We start from the raw sequence: 10,015 nt of genomic DNA, 5'->3' as shown, positions 1-10,015 counted from the left end.
GGGCATTAGTACATTTCATATTTGTTCAGCACCTATGTTATGGCTGATCAGTATTATATATCTTTATGCTAATGAAGCAAAACAAATCATGTTTTTGGAAAAAAATATTATTTATTGATTATATGGCATTTCATAGGTACATATCACAAATTGAAATTTGATCAAGCAAGAAGAGGAACTAGCATAAAGTAACCAGTGGTGTTTGCAAGGCCTTACAGAACAGACGCTTCAATGCCATTTTCTAAATAAACAAATTAGTCAAATCTCAGAAGAATTTTATTGAAGAAAAATATCTAAAGTCAATTATGTATCTGCAGTAAACCACAAAAGTCATTCAGATTTGTATGGTCAGCATCGGTGTACACAACCTGGACATAGTCACAGTGCTTTGGCATAAATTCATTCAGACTTCATTAGTGTCATAATAAAACCACCTACAGTCACACTGATGTGGCATTATTCATTCAGAATCATCACTTTCTGAGGTGAATCTGTTGGTTGTTATCAGGAGTACTGTTCATCTTCCGGCGAGTCCCTTGTCTGAATTGTGTGAGCAAGATCTTCTTAAATGTAGCTGGTGTGAGATTGTGAAATCCAGGTACCTGAAACATTTCATAACATCTTTAGAAACTTGTTAGTCAAAAGTTATGAAACACACACATATTTACAAATGTTTAAAGTTGTTTTCTCAAACAGTGAGGTATTGACAATTTATCTTGCAACTGATATTTAACCAATCTTTGAACATGTAAATAAGCCATTGCAAACAGTAAAGTGTTCAGAAAATACAAAAATGTATCCGGTCTTCTAAAACAATACCACAAGGTTCACCTGAATTTTGGTTGAGTGTTTGCATTACATCAAAATGTAAGGAAGGGTAAACAAGACTATGAAAAACTAAGTTACATAGGTTCTTATACATAAATACATAAATGCAACTATTCATAATTATCAAAACACATGTCATGTAAGTGATCTCAAAATACAACATAATGAGCGAGTGAGTTGGTATAGTTTCATGCAGCTTGTTAGCAATATTCCAGCTATGGGCTTCACACATTGTACCCATGTGGTGAATTGAACCCGGGTTTCAGAGACTGTTTCACCCACTAGGCTACCCTTGCACACCAAATACAAAAGAAAGTATATTAGGAATTCAGACAATAGATATTCTCACCAAATTCATTAATTCATTAATGGAAGCTATATTGAAATTCAAATTTTGACAAATTAGGATGAGACTGTAGAAGCATTTATCTAAGTTATTATGGATATTAAATATCTACCGTTAATTGGTAGTCCATCATAGACAGTGATAAGAAATTCAACTGAAAAGTACAACCTGAACCATCAACTAAAAACTATGTATATTACATTAAAGGGGCCGGTCATGTATTACCGGTATGTTCTCATTCATTTTTGAAACAACCCTCCCTGAAAGAAAATGCAAAGCACTTTATATTTTATTGTCCATTTTGTCAAAAGTCTCCCCTAGAGACTCTCACATTTTGGGGTGACCCTCCCTGTTTGTTCTGATCTGAATTCAAATATTCATGACTCATTATCATATTTTATCATTCATCCTATCTTTTTTGAAAATTAACTAAATAAAGATTAACTATAACATGCAAATCTGCCAAAATATTGGCCTGGCAAAGTTTAAATTAATCATAATTACTGTTATAAAGTTTTGGATCCATCGTCTGTTTCTAAATACAGTGAAACCCAACTTTGACTTGTGTGGCATTGTTGAATCATCTACCCAATGTTCTTTATGCATTGATATGCATCTGCACAGAGTGGTCACAGTCTGTGTCTGACACATAGTGTGCTACAAGGGAGACATCAGTTTGTGTCTAGCCAAACTGTCTGATAATCTCAAGGGCTGCCTTGGTAGCATCAAGGGATGTAGCTAATCCTAAATAAACATAAAACAAGTGACATCATCTCTTCTACAGAACACATGATCAAAGCCTGCCCCACCTTTGATGTTTATTACCTTGCTACTCTAAAAACAGCTAATTAGCAAAATGAACTCAATGTCAAATCATTGTGGACTAGGGATTAACAGGGCAATTAGTGTCGGGTGGGTATTAGTACTTGCAATTGTCTGTTAATTACTTAATTGAGTAGTGACGGCTTAGTCAGTTGTGCCTTTACAAATGTTATTCAACTTATCGAGTCAGTTTACTATGTACCATGCTTCTTGGGACCAAGGAAATGTATCTTGCTGGATAACAGTTTTTTTCTAATTTATCAGAGATCAGAAATAATGATAATGACGTTTTTGATGTGCATTTCTTTGTTGTGTTCACTAGGATGATGGTGATGGTGTTTGAATTATTAGACACTATTTATTCCAAAAGAGGAATAGGGTTGGTGAAGAGGCAAAGCTTATTTGAACAACATATATATTGATATACAGAAACTGTACAACAAACAGATTAACTGTATCTACAGTTGAAACTATCATGATGCAAATTTTCACTGAATCAAAGTCATATCTTTTCAAGACTCAGATCAGGTTGTAGTGATTGAAGGTCACATTAAACTTGCTAATTTCAAATCATTCATCCCACACTTATGATTTGGTTTGTTGTTTTATGCCGCACTCAAGCAATATTCCGGCTATATGTAAATAATCAAGTCTGGACCAGACAGTCCAGTGATTGACATCATGAGCATCGACCCACACAATTGGGATCAATGACATGCATCAACCAAGTCACCGAGCCTGATCGCAACCTGATGGCGTTAGTCAACTCTTTAGACGAGCATTGTCGCCCGTTACGGAAAGTATTGGGTTACAAATATCCCTTGTAAAACCTTTCAACATGTTCAAATGACACATCGAAAGGACATTGTGAAAAATTGCACCATGTTAGGATTCTTAAATACAGTTTCAGCTTGACATTGAGTACTTTAAACTTTAAAGTGAAAAATACATTCACAACAGTCGGTGAGTAAATTGGAGTAGGGGAATAATTTCGAAGGTAAACTTGTTTCAACGTTTAACAACTACATGCATTTGTGTTTGTATGAGACGATGTGTGTTTAATTCCATATATTTTACTTCAAAGCATGTTATCACAATAAATTGAGTCGGGTATCGGATAAGTTGGAGTAGAGGCTAATTTCTATTGTAAACCTGTTTTAACATTTCACAATTATTGGTCTTTGCAAGTTATCATTCCTAGTTTAAATTCATTTATTTTACCAAGGTAAAAAAAAAAATAAGGTGTCATTTTCGTCAAGTAATAATCGCCGTTTTCGCTTTCGGCGAGTATTTCGCCAGTCAGTGCTGTTTTGCTAAGGTGTCGTTTCAGCTATAACCCGCTTATTGCACATTATTAGTTTCAATTTATATTTATAATCATTTTAACCACTGTAATAAGTAAAAAAATGAAATAAAAGTATATAGAAAATAAACAAGCACTTGTTATAAAATGTGCATCCGCAGGCAATATTTATAAGATAATCCTGCATGTAGCTGTGGCCATCACACTGAAGATGCACTTCACTTCTTTTTCATATGTCCAAATTACAATGATTTAAGACAGAATATGTACTATTATGTTAAGGGATATGATCTAAATTCAATTCTATTAGGTAATCCTGAAAGGACGTCAAAAATAAACTTAGAAATTCTTAAATCAGTAGAAGACTACATTCAGCTATCCAATAGGTTTTGTGATTGTACATAGCATCTTAAATTTATAATACTATTCCTTGCCGTATATTGCAGTACACTATTACTACTAAAAATGCGACCTGACAGCGCCGACAACGTAGTTTCTATAATTAGAACATGTATATAATTGTATTCCTTGACTGTACTTTTGTCATATCATATTGTATTCTAATTCTGGAGCGGTATTCAAATAAGTTTTTTTTGTTTACCCATCCAGTTCACATATAAATGTTTAAAACAATATTTAGTAAACAAATAATTTAAACTCATGCAACAACATAGCGTGTGAAGACGATAGACCACTGAAAAGAGCATATATATGCACATCCAATGACCCCTGACATCACAAGGCATTGTTTTGCCAGGGTGTCAGGCAACAGAATACTACGAATTACATCACAGGGTACTGTGACCTGTTTGAAAAGGTACTGTATTCTAAAGGTAGGCCCAAAATTCTAGACAATCCAGTGATTGATATTGTGAACATCAATCCACACTGTTAGATGGTCACTGTCAGATGCCATGAACCAGGTCACTGAGCCTGATCACCTGATCTATAGGTAGGTTATCTCTTATGGGTGAGGCTAAAACGGCACCTCAGCAAAATGTCACTGATTTCTCCAACGAAAACAGCACCTTGATTTGGCAAAAAGGGCTACTAATTGTTGTCTGTTATCTGGAGAGACATGTTGATTCCTGGCCGAAATATATATAAATGAAATTTCTATAAAATTACTATTTATTTCCTACTTACTAAAATAAATATGACATATATAGTATACCTGCTGTCCAGTTTCTTGACATTTTCGCCAGACTCAGGTTCAGCTTGACATTGAGCTAATCTGAGTAAAGCTACTTAAAACTTCAAAGCATGTGATCTTTCAATGATAAGTTTAGTTGCACCTCCCAATCAGAATCATGAGTAAATTTGAGCAGAGGCTAATTTCTAATGTAAACTATTTTTAGGTGACTAACATTTAACAATTATTTGTGTTTGCAAGTTTAATTGCATTTATTTTACTTCAAAGAAATCAAAGCATATTATATTTTCACAATAAGTTTAGTTGCATCTCCAAATCAGAGTCGGCAAGTAGATGCTAGTTTTTAATGTAAACCTTTTTGAAAATTTCTCAGTTATTTGTGTTTACAAGTGACCATGCAAGTTTAATTTCATGTATTCGGGCATATTCAGACCCAAGGTAAAAAAAAATAACAAGGTGCTGTTTTCACCAGGCAATAGTAGGCGAGGTACTATTTCCCTTTATAGTTTTACCCTCTCTTACAACTAGCATAGGTTGATGGGGACCAATTCCAACCCGGAATCCCCAAATGAGTGGGTATGGTTTTACGCTGTTTTTAGCAATACCACAGCAAGAGACACCTGACATAGACTTCACACATTGTACCCATGACAAGAATCGAACCTTGGTCTTCAGCACTTCAACCACTATGCTACCCCACCGCCAAAATTCCCAACATGATAAAGTTGTTATCACGGTATTCTTCAACAAGTTCAAGTGAAAATATCCATACCTTTCAAATGTCTTATCTTCCACTTCACTATGTTCACTGTTGCAAAACTCCTGTCATTTAATTTGTTCTTGATTATTCACACCTGCAAAAGTAAGTTTAGTCGGTACGGTATGAACTAAAAAATGAGTCACTATAGAGTATCTAGATAAAGGAATACAAGTAAGCAAACATATTTCTACATCATATACATTAGCAAGGATTAACATAAATTAGGTAGATTGCTTATCCTACAAAAATTAAATCACACATTTACTAACATATATAACACAGAATAAGTGGCTTACAGAAGATAAATAACTTTAATACGTGATCAATATGATTAACATATTCCTTACCTGAATCAGAGACCATATAACAGTCTATGTATTATGGTCTCTGTCTGAATATGTCACATCTTCAGCTCCCTGCAATCGAGGTTGTGAAACATTTCTGCTGTAGGAATATTACATCCGCTGGGATATCCCTTGTCACACTGCCTGGCATGGTAGGCAAACGCATATTCCATACACCACATAGGTATACTTCCTAATACACACTGTCGAAATCCCCGCGGCTCCCAATATGGCCTGTATGAACTGTAATCGGCCAACCTCGTCTCTTTCCGTAACTGCTGCAGAAATGACCGCTCCATTCGTCACCACTCGCCCCTTTCCGTCACCAACTCGTGTTATTCCGGGACAAGCAAGTCTACCCATAATTCCCTGTATGGCCGAGGGCGCCATTTTGGAACACAATTGTAAACAAACACTCAAACCTCGTGTACTCGATGTACACCGTGATGCTTGATTGCGATATGCTTACCTCGTGTATGGATACATTGTTCTCAATCACCCGTAACTCGGAAATCCCGGTCGAAATCCACCTGAGCCATCCACAACGAGGACGTCAAGTATTTCGAAAACTCGATTGACAGCCGAAGGAAGGAACAGCAGCTTGCAGATGCCAGGTATGTAGCAGGGCTTCGAGACATAATGTTCCATGATTTCTATACAGAGATCTTATGGAATGGATTGATTTAGATATTTTCCTGATCTCCATGTTACTACTGTAAACGTCAAGGGCCTTTTAGTTTTGTTGTTTTCGGAAACCCTTTGTTATTATTATGATCAAGTGTTTGTTGTGACATGGTATTTCTATTTGGGCTTGCATAAGAGCTACAGTTGCAGGACTTTTAAGGGTCGTGTCCTTATTCTCAACATAACGCTGGGATTTGATGATGAGGGTTAGTTACCAAGGGTATAAATCTGGCAAAGTGCATGTCAAACAAAACGTGGCATTCAATTCCAATCATGTGTTGCCACCTGAACCACCTGAAAGTGAGATATGGATTACAATGAATAATGACAGATTATCAATCTTTAACAAATTCACACTGAAACATTGAAAGGATAAAGACAAGTTAGTTGTTTTCTGTTTCAGCATGTTCAGGGTTTGTGGGGAGGTTCACAGACATCCTCAGGGAGGATACCAAGTATTGAGTGAGTATTTTTGTTTGTGATAAATACAAACTACATGTATTCATCATGGTATATTTCAATGTAATGTGAAACATCACACTCACAATAGTCCAGCTCTGTGATGACAGCCTGTAAATAATTGAACATGGACCAGGCAATCTAGTGATTGTTATTTTCAGCAAAGATCCATGCCCTCAGAGTATGATGACAACCTAGTCTGACCACTCAATTCATTAGTTGATTAGTGTTTGCAGCGGTAGAAACTAACACTTTCAGTCCACTAGTCCTAAAATGATAGCATATAGCAAAACCTTTAAAATGTCAAAATGACTAGTGCCAATTTCTAACCCTGGTGTTTGGATGTTGTGTTTGTGTGTGTATGTATGAGTGTATTTAGGTTGGTTTGTTGTTTAACGCCGCACTCAGCTGTATGATGGCGGTCTGTAAATAATCGAGTCTGGACCAGACAACCCAGTGATTCATATCATGAGCATCGAGCCACGGAATTTAGATCAATGACATGCATCAACCAAGTCAGAGTCTGACCACCCGATCCCGTTAGTCACCTTTTACGACAAGCACAATGGCCTTTTACGGCAAGCATGGGTTGCTGAAGACCTAGTCTACCCCGGAATCTTCACGGGTCGAGTGTATTTAACTTAAATCATGAATCCTATACTTGTTTCTCTGTGCTTTTACAATGTAACCCAAATTTTCTCGGGAATAATAAAGTATTCTCTTATTTATATCATTTCTGAACAAAGTGTCATATCAAGGTTAGATCTCTGTCAAAACAGTGCCATGGAAAAGCCAAACAAATAGCCTAGAAATAAAAGTAAATACTGCATTGCATTAATCTGCATTTCAAGAAAATGTGGCAATAATTCATGGAATGATATTCAACATGGTGAGGATCTCTCTGCATTGTCGAACAAGTTATTTCCTATGTAATGTATGTGTTGAATGACCCTGACTTTGTTGTCAAAATATTGTTTTAACATTTGTTAAATATGGGGATAAATGTCATCTCTGAATGTTTGACATGAATTATTATGATTAGGGTAGTTCTAAGTCGGAATCACAACCGGGGTCTTTTCATTTGAATCAAATGTACAACATGTACAGTTTGGACATTTCTGTGATGTGAATGCTACTTATGTTTGTAGAATGTCCGGATGAATAAAAGAGACAGTCATCCGTGCAGCATCAATGCAAAGAAAGACCATAGAAGAGCAACAGTGAGTGGTAAATATTTTGAAATTATTCTGTTTGGTTCATATGGTTATTTTGCAAATATGTCTTCAGTTTGTTCCTTATCGCTGTAGGCACGGATGTCCTATTATCTAAGGCACTACAATTTTCTGTGCAGAGTTGCATCTCTTGGGCTTAGCAGAAACCTATAGTCATGGGTTCAAATCCTGGTTCTCCCCGATTATGTTGCTAGGTTTGTCAGCATTATACACATACTCGTGGGATTCATCAAAGACCTGCATCACTTAGGACTTTCTTCCCACATCAAACTAACATGCGGTGATATATCTGGAATACTGTTCAAAGCAGTGTTAAAGCCAAATCATTTATTTAACACTGCATCCAGCAATAGTTTGGCTATGTGACAAGGATTGTGAATATATATTTTTCCATGTTGATGAGTTGAAACAATCACTAAATGACATCTCTTAAAAAGATTCCCAGCATTCCAAGCCTAATTAATAGATAAGGTTGTGATTGAGTAGGCTCATTGATCACATGTAATCATACCACAGTGATGTGGGATATTGTCCATAATAGTTATCATCGGTTTGTCTGGACCGAGTTCATAACATTAGTCACTGGTTTGTCTGGTTGAGATTTGAGATGTGATTATCTTAAATGTTTAGCATATAGACTCACATATGACAACTTAAGTGATTTTGCTGCCTTCTATCTGTAAGTACATGTGGCAACAATTCTTTTTGATTGCTAAAATCTTTTTACATAATGCTGCAGAAACTGAAGTCCTGCTTGAGATCCCTGGATGAGTACTCCAGGTTGACAGTCTGGAAGGACCAGACAAGGGAGTCCTAAACAGAGGCTGCACCCCTTCAGATATCAGAGGTGATTTGCAGACAGCGACGATGAGGGTCCTGTTATTTCAATGGAGGCCGACCGAGAAATAGTATGCCAAATGGTACTGGGACACACAAAGGCTGGTCTGGCTAATGTGAGAAGACCAACCAATGCCAAGCTGGAGTGGAATTCTTCCAGGACATTCAGGAAATTCTTGTAAACACTTGAAAGGAATGATAAATGGGACTTATTGTCTTTAAATGTGGACCCAAACACCAAATGGAAAGTTCACAATTCTACTAACACAATGCAGCAGAGATAGAGTCTAACTGGTATCCCCTCATCCTGGTTCCTGTTCATCCATGGCAATATAGAAAGAAAAGGAGGATTGAGGGAAAGTAAGTCATCTGAACTGGTGAACATAATCCGTAGGTACTGTCAAGCGAACAGTTATCACACTCTGTTATGAGTATTGAAGAATAGGATGAAATTGCATACTGCATCAGGAACCATCATGTGAACACTGTTCAATGTGCGATATACTATAGGCATATGAATAAAAGAAATTGATAATTTGATTGTTGCTTATGTTTCATTTGCCAGCTGTGTAAATGGGGATGTTTCATGATTTTGCCTCAGTTTAATAGCCACACTTATCTTATGAAACCATGCATTGCTTGGGCATCTCAAGATAAATAACACATGTTTCCTTTGCTCTGAAAATGTCTGATGACACATTGATCTGTTATGTCCAAGGTTAAAGTCACAACCAGACAAAAAGTTTGTTTGTGGTCTAACTCTTCCTTTGGGCAGGGGTCGAAGTTGGAAAAAGGTCGTGTGTGATCTATATATACTACATTTTCCCTTAAATTGCCTTTTCTACAGAAGTCTTAGTAACTCTTATACATATACTGGTTACATTACTTCCATATTTTGGTCAATGATATGTTGAATTCTACCAAAGGACTGCATATTTGGTTTATGTGCTGGATAGCTCTTTGAAATGTTTTTGAAATATTTATTTCTGATATTGAAGGTCAAATTCACACTCAGAAGTGATAACTCATGAGAGGTTGAAGTGTAAGATCAAGGAAACAGTGAAGGGGTCATTCATAAAGTATTTCTGCAATTATAACTAAAATGCCTATTTCTGGAGATATTTGTGAAGTATTAAGCACATCGTTGTTATATTATTTGAATACACATATATGTGCAGTGGTTACAACTCCAGTGTCAAATTAACTGTCAATCCCTTTTAATAAAATAATTCACAGTAACTGAGGAA

General features: G+C 36.3%; 2 long non-coding RNA genes across 3 annotated transcripts; one reads left to right on the top strand and one right to left on the bottom strand.

The window, feature by feature from the left end:
- Positions 1-317: 317 nt before the first annotated feature.
- Positions 318-5,795, bottom strand: LOC139448435 (uncharacterized). Its single transcript, XR_011652087.1, has 3 exons — positions 5,560-5,795; positions 5,225-5,306; positions 318-602 (listed from the first exon to the last, which is right to left on the bottom strand). It is a non-coding gene; the product is annotated as an uncharacterized lncRNA (long non-coding RNA).
- Positions 5,796-5,938: 143 nt separating this feature from the next.
- LOC139448007 (uncharacterized) lies at positions 5,939-9,287 on the top strand. 2 transcript variants are annotated; one of them, XR_011652058.1, is made up of 4 exons: positions 5,939-6,170; positions 6,644-6,702; positions 7,848-7,919; positions 8,671-9,287. It is a non-coding gene; the product is annotated as an uncharacterized lncRNA (long non-coding RNA). The 2 variants fall into 2 exon arrangements; XR_011652059.1 differs by having other exon boundaries at positions 7,848-7,926.
- Positions 9,288-10,015: the final 728 nt, after the last annotated feature.

Source organism: Haliotis cracherodii, unplaced genomic scaffold (assembly GCF_022045235.1).
Source record: "Haliotis cracherodii isolate W230 unplaced genomic scaffold, xgHalCrac1.p SCAF_7, whole genome shotgun sequence".
Lineage (NCBI taxonomy): Eukaryota > Metazoa > Mollusca > Gastropoda > Lepetellida > Haliotidae > Haliotis > Haliotis cracherodii.
Note: the sequence above shows the minus strand (reverse complement) of the source record. Positions and strands in the feature narration are given on the sequence as shown.